This window comes from Babylonia areolata, chromosome 16 (genome assembly GCF_041734735.1).
Source record: "Babylonia areolata isolate BAREFJ2019XMU chromosome 16, ASM4173473v1, whole genome shotgun sequence".
NCBI classification, from domain to species: Eukaryota; Metazoa; Mollusca; class Gastropoda; order Neogastropoda; family Buccinidae; genus Babylonia; species Babylonia areolata.
In genome coordinates this window covers 29,956,027-29,971,897 of record NC_134891.1, presented here as the reverse complement: position 1 = coordinate 29,971,897, position 15,871 = coordinate 29,956,027, and the positions used below count along the sequence as shown (strand labels likewise).

At 40.7% G+C, this 15,871-nt stretch overlaps 1 protein-coding gene across 3 annotated transcripts in view; it reads right to left on the bottom strand.

Moving 5' to 3' along the window:
* The window catches only part of LOC143291309 (N-acetyllactosaminide beta-1,6-N-acetylglucosaminyl-transferase-like), a 50,122-nt gene extending 36,523 nt beyond the window's left edge, over window positions 1–13,599 (bottom strand). Inside the window, exons 1-2 of one of the 3 annotated variants that reach the window (XM_076601160.1) lie at window positions 13,537–13,596; window positions 4,196–4,287 (exon numbers count right to left, since the gene is read on the bottom strand). The gene's annotated coding sequence lies outside the window, so the exon portion shown is untranslated. Of the gene's footprint in view, window positions 1–4,195; window positions 4,288–13,536 lie in introns of all 3 variants that reach the window. The other 2 variants (XM_076601163.1, XM_076601162.1) reach the window with 2 other exon arrangements.
* Between the last annotated feature and the right edge of the window lie 2,272 nt (window positions 13,600–15,871).

Below are 15,871 nucleotides of genomic sequence, written 5' to 3'. Positions count from 1 at the left end.
CCATTTCAACAAGTGTGGGAATGACATGGGAGGTCGGAGGTCCCACGCAAAGAGAGAGACAGACAGAGACAGAGAGAGAGACAGAGAGAGAGAGAGTATGTGTTTTGTTTTTACAGATCCATTGTTTCATGATGTTCAATGTTTTTTGTACGGCTGTACAATCTCCTTTCAACTGATGTCACCGTAGACAAGTCTTACTGCCGTACGTTCAGTTGGGTTTGAAAATTCATGACTGTTCAAGATATGATTCGAGACAGATGGATAACAATGATGAGGCAAACATACAAACTGGTAATATTTTCGGTGGCGCAAAGTATGTTAATTTAGTCGTTAAAAAATATTTACAGTTGCCACCACCTGCGTGTTCATACAAACTGGTAATATATTGGGTGGCGCAAAGCATGTTAATTTAGTCGTTAAAAAATATTTACAGTTGCCACCAGCTGCATGTTTCTTTGTTGCTTTTATTTTTTAAATGTCCAAACTCTAATCGACTAAACAAAGGTCTGTTGTCATGCACGTTGCCCGCTCCGTCACCCCCCAACAAGCTCGGCATGCCCCGCTATGAACAGGAAGCGGTTGACATGGAGTGCACACGGCGGGGATGTCCATGAACAGCGGGTGTGGTTCATGATTAACGAAAATTAACAAGCCATATTTATTTTCTTCTTTTTATTCATAAGAAATGATTGAGGTGGTCACTTGCTGTGAACGTGTTCTAAGATACTTGACAGTTTGTATTCCTTGACAGCTTGTGTAAGATCTTAAGAAATGAATGATAATACTCCATGATGATAACCAACCAGTGTATAATCCAGCTGCTTGGCTGTTTCTATCAGAGTATTTATGGTGTTTGTTGTTGTTTGTTTGTTTGCTTGTTTTTGGTTTTGGTTTTTGTTCTTTGTTTGTTTTTTCTTCTTTATAAATGTCCATTAAGATGCTGTTGTTGTTGTAAAATGTCAACCTATCAAAATGGAATTAAAAAAATGTTATAAAAAAAATAATAAAAAACACAGTGGGTGTGGTGCTTCGAGCGAACAATCTACGGTCCACAACGTAGATCATTACTCTTCATTTATATTTATATATATATATATGTATGTAATGCAGAGGCATATGTTGTTTGTTGGGGTTTTTGTGTCTGGTTGTTGTGGCTCTTGATGATATGCGCTTATATATGATAATTCTATCATAAAAGTTTTAAAGTGAATGTAGATTACTGAATTCATAACAAGTTTCTATGGGTTGATATGTGTGTGACAAAAACATGTCCATTCTTCTCTCAGTTTGTACATACATTTGATGGCTGAAGCAGCACCTTTGATTTGTTTGAAAAAAAAGAGCAAAAAACAAAGAATTCCAATATCAGTGTCAATATAAAAATTTTAAAAAAACAGAGACAGAGTGTTTTCCCAATAATGTGGTATTTTTATTACGCAAACCGCCACTGAAGAATTTATAATAATAAAATGATAATTTGATATTAAAAAAAAAGTAGTAGTTCTAGTAGTAGTAGTATTGCTGTATCTTGTCTACTCCCTCCATTACCAATGGAAATACTGCTGTTCCAGCCTTAATGAAGGGGACAGGACTCACAACATATGTTCTACTTTTGGTAGCTAGGGATGGTCACTGGTTAATTGTTGGAATTGAGAGTGTGCATTTTGTGTGGTCATCTGTGTATGCGTTTGGTATAAGTGCTGTTGTTTTTCACTCGCACACTTATTATGTTTTCCACTGAGGAACATTTCGCTCGGCATTTCTGTCAGGGATACATGTCTTCTTGCAGGCTACACGCGGGATTCATGTCAGGGATACATGTCTTCTTGCAGGCTACACGCGGGATTCATGTCAGGGATACATGTCTTCTTGCAGGCTACATCTCAGGGATTCATGTCAGGGATACATGTCTTCTTGCAGGCTACATGTCAGGGATTCATGTCAGGGATACATGTCTTCTTGCAGTCTACACGCGGGATTCATGTCAGGGATACATGTCTTCTTGCAGGCTACATCTCAGGGATTCATGTCAGGGATACATGTCTTCTTGCAGGCTACATGTCAGGGATTCATGTCAGGGATACATGTCTTCTTGCAGGCTACATCTCAGGGATTCATGTCAGGGATACATGTCTTCTTGCAGGCTACACGCGGGATTCATGTCAGGGATACATGTCTTCTTGCAGGCTACATCTCAGGGATTCATGTCAGGGATAATGTCTTCTTGCAGGCTATACGCGGGATTCATGTCAGGGATACATGTCTTTTTGCAGGCTACATGTCAGGGATTCATGTCAGGGATACATGTCTTCTTGCAGGCTACACGCGGGATTCATGTCAGGGATACATGTCTTTTTGCAGGCTACATCTCAGGGATTCATGTCAGGGATACATGTCTTCTTGCAGGCTACACGCGGGATTCATGTTGTAACACAGCCCTGTGGACTGATTACGTAGCGATGGTAACATTATCTTAATGATGACGGCTTCAGAATCCGACAGATATACGCAGTGTAATTCATTTTCATCTTCTTTGAAACCTATGAGTCGTCTTACTGGCAGGGAATGTTTACCAGCAATAAAATGACAAACATCACCACACTGTCGCTGAAATGTCAGGAACGCGGTGAGCTTCATGCAAGAATAACTCTTTTCCTTTATCTCAGGAGCCAAATTATACAATTCTATGAGAGAGAGAGAGAGAGAGAGAGAGAGAGAGAGAGAGAGAGAATCAATTTGTGCGTTGATCATAGATTTTCTCAGATGCAGACCGCAACTTGTTCAAGTTGGTGACCTCACCTCCTCCACATGCATTCTCAACATAGGCACCACACAGGGATGTGTTCTATCCCCACATTTGTGCTCACTATTCACACATGACTGTGCAACTCAAAATGAATGTAACCACCATGGCCAAGTTTACCGACGATGCTACTCTAGAAGGGCTGATTACGTACGAACAGTGATGAGTCAAAATATAGGGAAAAAGTACTAGAACGTCAGCTGGTGTAACCAAAACAACTCAGAACTCAGTGTATCACAAACAAAAGAATTCATCTTAGATTTCGGGCAGACCAGATCTGACCCCTTACCACTTGTCATTAAAGACAAGCAAGTAGAGATCATCAGCGAATTTAAATTTCTCGGACTGATAATTTCCAACGATTTGAAATGGGAGGAAAATTCGGGAAAAACCGTTAAGAAAGCACAACAGCGTCTGTACTTTCTTCGGCGCCTCAAAAAGTTCGGAATTAAAAAATAAATCGTGGTTGTTGTTTTTTTTACAGAGCTGTCATTGGAAGTGTGTTAACCTTCGCTATTACTGCTTGGTACGAAACATTTCCAAGGCAGAAGTCGCAGTCCTGAACAGAATCGTAAAACTGCCAAGATTACCGGGGCTGATCTACCTTCTCTAGACGACATATATCATAAGCGGCTACTCAGAAAAGCATAATCAATCAGCCAGGACGAATCACAGCTTTTGAGATTTTCGAGATGCTCCCCTCTGGTCGACGGTACAGAAGTATAAGGACGAAAACCAGTCGCTCCGCCAATAGCTTTTCCCCAAAAGTAGCCAATGCCCTATCTCTCGAACAAATCCAGTATGATTGAATAGAATTGTGCAATCAACGACCATTTACCTGAAGATTTAGTCATCAGCCCCGTCCATATGTAATATGCGACTTCTGTTCAAACGTGTGTGTGTGTGTGTGTGTGTGTGTGTGTGTGTTTGTGTGCAAGTTCTTATATTGCTATGCACATGTATGTATCCTAAATTCCACTGTATCTGTGTTTGTGTATGATTTTCGATTTATGTTTGTACCTTTTTTATGAACTATCCCCCCCAGTATTCCTTGTGACCGCGGTACACTTGGTAATAAAAACATATCCTATTCTGTGTGTGTGTGTGTGTGTGTGTGTGTGTGTGTGTAGAGGTGTAGGGACATTATTGTGATAGTGGCATACTTGAATGGCTACACACACACACACACACACACACACACACACACACAACACGAACACTAACAGACACACACACACACACACACACACACACACACACACACACACACACACACACACACACACACATGAACACTAGCAGACACACACACACACACACACACACACACACACACACACACACACACACACACACATGCCCCCACCCCCGCCCTCTCCAACACATACCCACCCTGTGCGATTTTTGAGAACTTTCTTTCCCGCCTCCGTGACACTTATTGGTACTTCCACACTGTGACGTTGTTGACACTACCACCTGGAAACCTTTACACAGAACGCATCACCATGGCTCATAATAGTAATAGGAATGTATATTCATATAGCGCCCTTTCTCTATAAGAGCTCAGGGCGCTTTAAATGAAAGAAAAATATTACAAGTTACATAAAACATTCATGACCTCTCTTTCTCAAAACCCCCTCCCCCTCCCCCTCCCCCACACTCTCCCCCTCCCACTCTTCATTCATCCAAAGTGAGCTGACCTGGATGGTGTTGGAGAACAAGAAAGCTGAGAGTGCGTATAGGCAGGTTTTAAAAAGATGAGTTTTTAGTGATGAGCGAAAAGCAGAAATAGAATCAGATGCACGGATATGATGAGGAAGGTTGTTCCAGATGTGAGGAGCAGCAAAGAAGAAAGAACTTCACCATAGCTTATTGTATTGACACGAAGAAGTTTCAAAAGGTAATAGTCAGAGGAAGAGCGGAGATTTCTTGCGGGAGTGTAAACACTGATAATGTCAGAAAGATATCAAGGTCCTGCGGAGTGGAAAGCAGAATAACAGAGACACACAACTTTGTATTTAATTCTCGCTTCAATGGGGAGCCAATGTAGAGTGCGGAGGTGAGGAGAAATGTGATCAGTACGTGGGACTCTGAGAGTCAGACGGGCAGCGTTGTTTTGAAGTTTTTGAATTCCATGAAGAATATTATGTGGACAGCCTATGAGAAGAAAATTACAGTAGTCAATTCGTGACAGCACAAAAGCAGAAATAAGAGTTTTAGTAGTTTCAACAAAAAGGTACTGACGGATAGAGAGTTGATGCGACGAAGTTCACAATTGACTATGTGTATCGTGTAATTGATTAGTTAGCTAGCTAGTCAGTTAGTTAGTTATTCAGTATATATTCATTTATCTATTTATTTATTTCAGATTTTCAGATTTGTTTCTCTATTCAATATGTATTTTCGATCTGTTTATCTTACATTTATCCATTTATTTACCTATTTCACTTATTTATTCATTAATCAGTTTTCTACTTTATTTTTTTATTGAATGTATCTAATCACACACACAAACACACACACGCATACACACTCTCTCTCTCTCTCACTCTCTCTCTCTCACACACACACACACACACACACATACACACACTTTAGTGAATAGACGTGACATAGTTCAAGTCAATAACCAGCCGTGCTGTCAGTGTCAGTGGGACTGTTGTCACTGACCCTCCTGTTATCGCCTGTACACTGTACAGTGTGCGTGTGTGTGTGTGTGTGTGTGTGTGTGTGTGTGTGTGTGTGTGTGTGTGTGAGTGCGTGCGTGCGTGCGTGAGTGCGTGTGAGTGTGAGAGAGAGAGAGAGAGAACACTGAACACTGAATTGTTTATTGTACATCGGCCATAGGCCCTTATACAAACACAGGGAGAAGGGGGGGGGGTAGGATGGTGGTGGGGGAGGGGGCATAGGGGAGCGGGGGATAGAGGGGGGGCGGGGGGGGGTAGGATGGTGGTGGGGGAGGGGGCATAGGGGAGCGGGGGACAGAGGGGGGGCGGGGGGGGGCGAGGGGGTAGGATGGTGGTGGGGGAGGGGGCATAGGGGAGCGGGGGACAGAGGGGGGGGCGGGGGGGGGCGAGGGGGTAGGATGGTGGTGGGGGAGGGGGCATAGGGGAGCGGGGGACAGAGGGGGGGGCGGGGGGGGGGCGAGGGGGTAGGATGGTGGTGGGGGAGGGGGCATAGGGGAACGGGGGATAGAGGGGGAGCGGGGGGGGAGAGGGGGTAGGATGGTGGTGGGGGAGGGGGCATAGGGGAGCGGGGGACAGAGGGGGGGCGGGGGGGGGGGGCGAGGGGGTAGGAGGTAGGGAAATGGGGTGGACGTGGCAGCAATATTGAATCATAAACATATCAAATCCCATCAGTAAGACGGTTCCTTCTGTTCATTGCATGAAAAATAAATTTCGACAAATTCTGGTAATATTTCTCGTTTTTTGACCTGAGTAGTGTTCCAAAATCAATTCTTATGTAGTCATTCAGAAATGTTTCTATGATGTCCCTATACAATGTACACTCAAATAGTACATGTTTTTCAGTTTCAATAGAAGATTTACAGCATTAATACATCTTTTTCAAGTATCTGTTGAATCACTGTATCGGTGTAAGTTATTATTAACTGGTAATACATTCAGTCTCAGTTGTGTGATAGCTACTCTGTAACAGTACACGTCAATACTTAAGATGTATGCTTCTTTTTCAAAAATAGTTTTAAACGATGTGTAGCTCATAAATTTGTCACTGTCTCTCAAGGATCCAGTCCATTCTTGAATGTACATGTCAATAAGCCTTTGCTTCAAAGCACTAAGAAAAATTTTTACATTACCAACACCTTGCTGAAGCCAAACAATATTAAAACCTGTTTCACAGAAAATCTTCCTAACATGCGTTACCCAACAGTGTTTCCCTGACATGTCTAAATTCATTAACATATGATAAGCTTGATATGGTAATCGATGAGGCTCCATGGAAATCAATTTTAACCAGTATCTTATGCAGCTTATATAAGAATTTATTATAAAAAAAAAGAAAAAAAAGTGGATATCGACCTAATTCACCATACACCATTTTGTTGGGCGTTTTAACGGGTACTCCTAAAAATCGTTTACAAGCCATCAGATGAACTTTCTCAATATGATCTAATCTATGTAATCCCCAGATTTCTGACGAATATAAGAGAATAGGCAATATTTTTGTGTCAAAAATTTTAATGAACACATCATATGTCATTTCTTTGTATTTCTGAAACACATTGCATAAGGGAATTACAGCTTTTTTACCTTTATTCACAAAACGTTGAGTACCTAGTTTGGGACTAATTTTTGTTGTAAATGTATAACCAAGGTAGCAATAACTGTTAACAACTTCTAAAGTAACTCCATCAAAATAACATTGTTCATTTCGAGCCGATGGTCATCCTTTTCGAAAAACCAAAATCTTGTTTTCTCTATATTTACATTTGATTTCATCTTATCACAGCACACCTTTAGAATATTTGACTGATTTTGTAACCCAGTTGGCGTTGTCGACAGCAAAGCAACATCGTCTGCAAAGAGCAAAATAAATAATTCTATGAGACCTGGAAGTAACTGGACTCCGTGTCTTCCTTTTTCTGAAACATGATCAGCCAACTGATTTATAAATAACGAGAACAGAGTAGGACTTAGAACACATCCCTGGCGGACGCCTACCGGACAATCAAAAAAGTTCGACTGTTGACAATTAGTTCTATTACAGGAGATAAGTGAATTATACATTACTTTTAAAGATCTAAAAATGTTTCCTGTAATACCATCATTTTGTAAACATTCGAGTAATTTGCCATGCTTCACAGAGTCAAACGCTTCCTTGAAGTCAACGAAAGCCACGTACATTTTCCGACCGTTTTTTGTCATATATCTTTGTATAATATCAAGATATATATATATATATATATATATATATATATATATATATATGAAGAGAGAGAGAGAGAGTGTGTGTGTGTGTGTGTGTGTGTGTGTGTGTGTGTGCGTGCGTGCATGCGTGTGTGTGTGTGTGCGTGTGTGTGCGTGTGTGTGTATGTGCGCGTGTGTGTGTGTGCGCGCGCGCGTGCGTGCGTATGTGTGTGTGTGTGTGTGCGCGCGCGCGCGCGCGCGTGTGTGTGTGTGCACCTTGTGGTGATGGTGTTTGAGCTATGCGAGTCGTCTATCTCACAGGATGACAGTAGGTGATCGAGTGTGTGGGTGTGAATGTGGGTGAGCGTGTGGGGAGTTATTGACCCTGGTGACCCAGCTGTGAGGGCGGTCAAGTGGTGAGGTGGGACCCAGTGTAAACACGAAGGTGGAATGGGTTTCAAAGAGGGTGCACAGTCCTGGACCTATGAAAAGAGTTTCAAAATCTTACAGTGTTTACTTAGTCTCCTCGTGTCGAATTAAGTTCACGTGGTGATGTGCAATGCGCGAAAAATATTCCATGTGAAGCGTCGAAAATTATCTCAAAGAGAGAGAGAGAGAGAGAGGAGCGGCATACGACTTTTGCACTGAATGCTAGTTAATCTGATGGCATTTGGATCCCCACTCCCACACATCCACCACTACCCCACCACCACCTACACCCCTCCCCCCCCTCTCCCCCGCCCACCAGGGATGCAAAAATCAGTCTCCAGAAAAGTCCGATATTGGAAAATAGCCAGACTGTGTGAAATGTGTTCCACTGACAGCGATTCAGCACGAGTCAGCAAGTGCTATTGACGTTGATCAGCTGTACTACTTGTATCATGTCAACTACAGTAGTATTCAAACGCTAGTACGGTATAAACGATAGTACTATACAGGATGTTACAAACACAGTGCGATACAATAACATAAAAACATCAGTATGTTACAAACACAGTACGATACATTAACATAAAAGCAACAGTATGTTACAGTATGCTACAAAGACAGTACGATACAGTAACATTAACAACAACAGTATGTTACAAAGACAGTACGATACAATAACCTAAATAACATAAAACAACAGTATGTTACAAACACAGTACGATACAATAACATAAAACAACAGTATGTTACAGTATGTTACAAACACAGTACGATACAATAACATAAAACAACAGTATGTTACAAAGACAGTACGATACAATAACCTAAATAACATAAAACAACAGTATGTTACAAAGACAGTACGATACAATAACCTAAATAACATAAAACAACAGTATGTTACAAACACAGTACGATACACTAACATAAAACAACAGTATGTTACAGAATGTTAGAAACACAGTACGATACACTAACATAAAACAACAGTATGTTACAGAATGTTAGAAACACAGTACGATACACTAACATAAAACAACAGTATGTTACAGAATGTTAGAAACACAGTACGATACAGTAACATAAAAAAATACATCACTAACATAAAACAACAGTATGTTACAGAATGTTAGAAACACAGTACGATACACTAACATAAAACAACAGTATGTTACAGAATGTTAGAAACACAGTACGATACACTAACATAAAACAACAGTATGTTACAGAATGTTACAAACACAGTACGATACAGTAACATAAAGCAATAGTATGTTACAGGATGTTACAAACACAGTACGATACAGTAACATAAAGCAATAGTATGTTACAGGATGTTACAAACACAGTACGATACAGTAACATAAAGCAATAGTATGTTACAGGATGTTACAAACACAGTACGATACAGTAACATAAAGCAATAGTATGTTACAGTATGTTACAAACACAGTACGATACAGTAACATAAAACCAAACAGTATGTTACATACACAGTACGATACACAGTAACATAAAAAGAACAGTATGTTACAAACACAATATGAAACAATTATATAAAACAACAGTATGTTACAAACACAGTACGATACAGTAACATAAAATCAACAGTATGTTACAAACACAGTTTTACACAGTGACATAAACAAAAACAGCAGAATGATGCAGTATATTAGAAACACAGTATGATACATTACGGCACAGATGGCAGTGTGTTACAAACACAGTATGATACATTACGGCACAGATGACAGTATTTTACAAACACAGTACGGCACAGTACAGTACAAACAATACTATGTTACAATATGTTACAAACACTGTACGGCACAGTACAGTACAAACAATACTATGTTACAAACACAGTACGGCACAGTACAGTACAAACGATACTATGTTACAATATGTTACAAACACTGTACGGCACAGTACAGTACAAACGATACTATGTTACAATATGTTACAGACACTGTACGGCACAGTACAGTACAAACGATACTATGTTACAAACACAGTACGGCACAGTACAGTACAAACGATACTATGTTACACTGTACGGCACAATACAGTACAAACGATACTATGTTACAATATGTTACAAACACTGTACGGCACAATGCAGTACAAACGATACTATGTTACAATATGTTACAAACACTGTACGGCACAATACAGTACAAACGATACTATGTTACAATATGTTACAAACACTGTACGGCACAATACAGTACAAACGATACTATGTTACACTGTACGGCACAATGCAGTACAAACGATACTATGTTACAATATGTTACAAACACTGTACGGCACAATACAGTACAAACGATACTATGTTACACTGTACGGCACAATACAGTACAAACGATACTATGTTACACTGTACGGCACAATGCAGTACAAACGATACTATGTTACACTGTACGGCACAATGCAGTACAAACGATACTATGTTACAATATGTTACAAACACTGTACGGCACAATACAGTACAAACGATACTATGTTACAATATGTTACAAACACTGTACGGCACAATACAGTACAAACGATACTGTGTTACAATATGTTACTATCACAATAATAATAATAATATAGCGCTGAATCTTGTGCAGAGACAAACCTAAGCGCTTTCACACCAGTCATTCACACACATGCATAACTCTAAACTGAAGAAACTGAAGACAAGGAAGAGGTAGGGGAGAGAGGCTATCTTGTGAAGAGGTGGGTTTTAAGGCCAGACTTGAAAGAGCTGAGTGCGGAGACCTGACGAAGCAAAAGATGAAGTTCATTCCAAATGCAAGGTCCAGAGACAGAGAAAGAACGACGTCCAACAGTGGAGTGTTTGAATCTGGGTATGCGAAAACAGAGTGGATCCGAAGCCGATCGTAGAGAGCGAGATGGAGTGTAGAGGTGAAGGCAGCCACAAAGATAGGAAGGGACAGATTTGTGAATGCTTTTATAACATAGAGTGCTGATCTTATACTTTATTCTGTGTGAGACAGGGAGCCAATGGAGATGTTGCAAAACAGGAATGATGTGCTCAGATCTTTTCTTTCTAAGGACGAGTCGGACAGCAGTTTTGTATGCGCTGAAGGGACTGAATGGATGAAGCAGGCAAACCAGACAATAGCGAGTTACAGTAGTCAAGGCGAGAGAGAATGAGAGAAACAAGTCTAGATGTTGCGTCTGTGGACAGATATTTCCGAATGGATGCGTCACAATTGACAGTAGCAGGATTGACATGTCTGACTGATGAATTTTTGCATGGACAGTGTGTTGTCAAGGTCAACGCTGAGGTTCCTGACTGAGCTGGAAAGAGGGATGGATGTACTGCCAAGTTTGATTTTGTCAGCTGTGATGGAAGATAGTTTTTGTTTAGTCCCTGTGATCATTGCTTCGGTTTTGCCTGCGTTTAATTGTAACTTATTTAGAGTCGACCAGTTTTTAGTGTCCAGGAAGCATTCAGATGTTTCTTGCAAGAGCGAGGACAGTTTTTCAGGTTATCAATCTTCTGAAGTTGAGTGTCATCAGCACAGGAATGATAGCTAACATTGTGGTGGTTGATAATTTCAGCGAGAGGAGCAGTGTACAGTGTGAAAAGAACTGGGCCTAAAACATATCCCTGTGGTACTCCGTGTTTGATTTTAACAGGTTCAGACTGGAAATTATCGATGATGACAGACTGGAATTGATCAGTGAGATAAGATATGAACCAGTTGAGAACAGTGCCGCTGATGCCAAATGTAAAATGAAGCCGGGAAAGGATTGAATGGTCTATCGTGTCAAAGGCGGCTGACAAGTCGAGAAGAGTTAGAAGGGAATTTTTTCCTGAGTCGGACGCTAGCAGTAGATTGCTCAGGATGTGAAGGAGAGTGGTTTCGGTGTTGTATGGCACAAACGATAACATGTTACAGTATGCTGTAAATACAGTACGGTACAGAAAGGTACAAACGACAATATGTTACAGTATGTTATAAACACAGTGCGGCAGAGTATGGTAGAAACGATGATATGTTAAATCATGTTACAAACACTGTACGGCACAGTACAGTACAAAAGATACTATGTTACAATATGTTACTATCACAATATGGTACAAACGATAACATATTACAGTATGTTATAAACACAGTACGGTACAGAAAGGTACAAACAATGAAATGTTACAGTATGTTATAAACACAGTACGGTATAGAAAGGTACAAACAATGATATGTTACAGTATGTTATAAACACAGTACGGTACAGAAAGGTACAAACAATGATATGTTACAGTATGTTATAAACACAGTACGGTACAGAAAGGTACAAACAATGATATGTTACAGTATGTTACATAGTACGGCAGAGTATGGTACAAACGATGATGTTTTGTTGTTGTTGTTGTTGTTTTTCATATTATAATTATCATTTATTTATTTATCTATTTAAGTAATTATTTACTTATTTATGTACGCTCATCTATTATTTATTCACCTTTTTTTCTCTTTTTTTTCTTTTTTTTCTCAAGGCCTGACAAAGCGCGTTGGGCTATGCTGCTGGTCAGGCATCTGCTTGGCAGATGTGCTGTAGCGTATATGGATTTGTCCGAACTCAGTGACGCCTCCTTGAGCTACTGAAACTAAATCTGATAAACATAGTACGGCAGAGTATGGTACAAACGACGATATGTTACAGCATGTTACAAACATAGTACGGCAGAGTATGGTACAAACGATGATATGTTACTGCATGTTACATAGTACGGCAGAGTATGGTACAAACGATGATATGTTACTGCATGTTACATAGTACGGCAGAATATGGTACAAACGATGATATGTTACTGCATGTTACAAACATAGTACGGCAGAGTATGGTACAAACGACAATATGTTGCGATTGAAACGAAAGTATGTTACAGTGTGTTACACAGTACGATACAGTATGGTACAAACGACTGTGGAGTGATGGCCAAGAGGTAACGCGTCCGCCAATGAAGCGAGAGAATCTGAGCGCACTGGCTCGAATCCAACAGTCGCCAGTATTTTATCCGCCTCTACTAGTCCGTGAGTGGTGGTCTGGACGCTAGACATTTGAATGAGATTATAAACCGAGGTTCCGTGTGCAGCATGCACGTAGCGCACGTAAAAGAATCCACGGCAACAAAAGGGTTGTCACTGGCAAAATTCTGTAGAAAAGAAAAATCCAATCCGATTGGAAAGCAAATAAAATTGCAGACGGAAAAATAATACACACAAAAAAGGGTGGCGCTCTCAGTGTGGCGACGTCCCTTCCTTGGGGAGAGCAGCCCGAATTTCACTTAGAGAAATCTGTCATGACAAAAAAGAGTAAAACAAAACAATACAATATAATGTGACAGTATGGTACAAACACAGTGTGTGTAGTGTGGTACAAACACAGTGTGTGTAGTGTGGTACAAGCGACACCCACCTTTTCACCAGAGACTGGCAGTCCGCAGCTATCCATGCACTCAGGACGTTAGATAGTGGCGACAGTCACCTGGCTCAACACCTCTCGTCACATGATCAATGGCAACCTCTCAGCGTTGCGCTGGCTATCTGTGTGTGTGTGTGTGTGTGTGTGTGTGTGTGTGTGTGAGTGTGTGTGTGTGTGTGTGTGAGTGCGCATATGCACGCCTATACATGGATAAGTATGTTCATGTGTGCATGTATGCGGTATAATTTTCTTTATATATATATATATATATATATATATATATATATATATATATATATATATATATATATATAATCTTAAATGTTGTTTCAACTTCTTCCTATTGGTATTCAACTATCGTTATCGAATTTAAAATATATATAAAAAAAAAATATTTAAAAACAAAAACCAAAAAAAACCAACGTTCCACTCTTTTCCAAATAGAAATCTTTTGGTTTCATATGATGCTTGATTAGCAATCGGTGAAGGGAGTAAGTTTTTCTTTTCTTTTCCTGTCCAGTCAACGCGGTTTGTTTGTTTGTTTGTTCCTCTGTTTTCTTCTTACTCGAATGTCTTCCTTTTACCGGTTGGTTGGTCAAGGAAGCCTGCAGTTTTTCTTCTTTGCCATTGACCTTTCTGTCGATGACCATGTGAATAAAACTTAAGATATGTGTGTGCACACAACGTCATCATGGTCTTTGGAAAGACACACAACGTCATCATGGTCTTTGGAAAGACACACAACGTCATCATAGTCTTTGGAAAGACACACAAAGTCATCATAGTCTTTGAAAAGACACACAACGTCATCATGGTCTTTGGAAAGACACACAACGTCATCATGGTCTTTGGAAAGACACACAATGTCATCGTGGTCTTTGGAAAGACACACAATGTCATCGTGGTCTTTGGAAAGACACACAACGTCATCATGGTCTTTGAAAAGACACACAACGTCATCATGGTCTTTGGAAAGACACACAATGTCATCGTGATTTTGGGGAAGACACACGTCATCGTTGTCTTTGGAAAGACACACAACGTCATCGAGGAAGTTGAAAAGACACACAACGTCATCATAGTCTTTGAAAAGACACACAACGTCATCATGGTCTTTGGAAAGACACACAATGTCATCGTGGTCTTTGGAAAGACACACAACGTCATCATGGTCTTTGGAAAGACACACAATGTCATCGTGATTTTGTGGAAGACACACGTCATCGTTGTCTTTGGAAAGACACACAACGTCATCGAGGAAGTTGAAAAGACACACAACGTCATCATCATGTTTGAAAAGACACACAACGTCATCATCATGTTTGAAAAGACACACAACGTCACTATTATGTTTGAAAATACACACAACGTCATTATAATGTTTCGAAAGACACACAACGTCATCATTATGTTTCAAAAGACACACAACGTCATTATATTGTTTGTCTTTCTGTCTCTGTCTGTCTAACCATCCGTCTGTCTGTCTGTCTGTCTGTCTGTCTGTCTCTCTCTCTATCTCTCTCTCTCACTATATATTTCTCTCCAGGTGTGTGTGTTGTGTGTGTGTGTGTGTGGTGTGTGTGTGTGTGTGTGTGTGTGTGTGTGTGTGTGTGTGTGTGTGTGTGTGTGATGTCTTTCTGTCTCTGTCTGCCCGTCTGTGTGTGTGTGTGTGTGAGGGAGAGAGAGAGGTGGGGTGGTTCTCCGGGTATGCCCCCCACCCCAACCCACCCCTCCCCACCCCACAGCGTCTACCCGGATACAGCGATATCGGGGTGCGGGGCGGAACGGGTGGGACAGGGGCGAGGGTGGAATGTGAGGAGGGACAAGTGCTGATAACGAAGAGAGGCTAGGTGACAGGCTGGCGGGCACGGTACACACTGTTTGCACAGCATGTCACCGCTGATAAGATATAGACAGAAATAGTACGTGTACGTGCTCTGAAGAACTTCATTTCATTGTTTCTGCTTTAAAAAAAAGATCTTATTCATCATAAGGAACATAGACTCACCCTCCCATACACTGGCACACACTGGCACACACACACACACACACACACACTGAACATCCCCCAAAAAACTCAGACATCTCCATACGTGTACATAATCCCTAAAATGATTACTTAAACTGTCCATGAAATAAGATTATTCAACTGTGAACATTTGTCACAATACTGCATGAATTAATAAGCACACTGTATTGTTCTATACACAGGAAACAGAAACTACACGTGTATGGGAAAACTGATGTGAAAAACAGGCTGTCTGTCTCCCCCTGTCTCCCTCTGTCCTGACACATCCCTCTGTCCTGACACATCCCTCTTCATGACACA